Source organism: Arachis stenosperma, chromosome 5 (genome assembly GCF_014773155.1).
Source record: "Arachis stenosperma cultivar V10309 chromosome 5, arast.V10309.gnm1.PFL2, whole genome shotgun sequence".
NCBI lineage: Eukaryota > Viridiplantae > Streptophyta > Magnoliopsida > Fabales > Fabaceae > Arachis > Arachis stenosperma.
In genome coordinates, this window is record NC_080381.1 from 27080139 (window position 1) to 27081038 (window position 900).

The 900-nt window shown below is 42.8% G+C and overlaps 1 non-coding gene across 1 annotated transcript; it reads right to left on the reverse strand.

Moving 5' to 3' along the window:
- Positions 1-560: 560 nt before the first annotated feature.
- On the reverse strand, positions 561-668 carry LOC130984215 (small nucleolar RNA R71). Its single transcript, XR_009088163.1, has one exon. It is a non-coding gene; the product is annotated as a small nucleolar RNA R71 (small nucleolar RNA).
- Positions 669-900: the final 232 nt, after the last annotated feature.

Here is a 900-nt window from a genome sequence, read left to right on the forward strand (position 1 = left end):
TTTCCCTCCTCTTTCATATGAGCAGGAGCAGAGACAAAGGCATTCTTGTTGAAGCTGATCCTGAACCTGAAAGGACCTTGAAGAGAAAGCTAAGAGAAGCTAAAGCACAACTCTCTCTAGAGGACCTGACCGAATTCTTCAAGGAAGAAGAACACATGGCAGCCGAAAACAACAACAATGCCAACAATGCAAGGAAGGTGCTGGGTGACTTCACTGCACCTACTCCTGATTTTTATGGGAGAAGCATCTCTATCCCTGCCATTGGAGCAAACAACTTTGAGCTTAAGCCTCAATTAGTTTCTCTAATGCAACAGAATTGCAAGTTCCATGGACTTCCAATGGAAGATCCTCATCAGTTCTTAGCTGAATTCTTGCAAATCTGTGACACAGTCAAGACTAATGGGGTTAACCCTGAGGTCTACAGACTGATGCTATTCCCTTTTGCTGTAAGAGACAGAGCTAGAATATGGTTGGACTCTCAACCTAAAGAAAGCCTGGACTCTTGGAAAAAGCTAGTCAATGCCTTCTTGGCAAAGTTCTTTCCACCACAAAGATGGAGTAAGCTTAGAGTGGAAGTCCAAACCTTCAGACAGAAGGATGGAGAATCCCTCTATGAAGCTTGGGAAAGATACAAACAATTAATCAGAAGATGTCCCTCAGACATGCTTTCTGAATGGAGCATCATAGGTATTTTCTATGATGGTCTCTCTGAACTATCCAAGATGTCTTTGGATAGCTCTGCTGGAGGATCTCTTCATCTGAAGAAGACGCCTACAGAGGCTCAAGAGCTAATTGAGATGGTTGCAAATAACCAATTCATGTACACTTCTGAAAGAAATACTGTGAACAATGGGACTAGTCAGAAGAAAGGAGTTCTTGAGATTGACACTCTGAATGCCA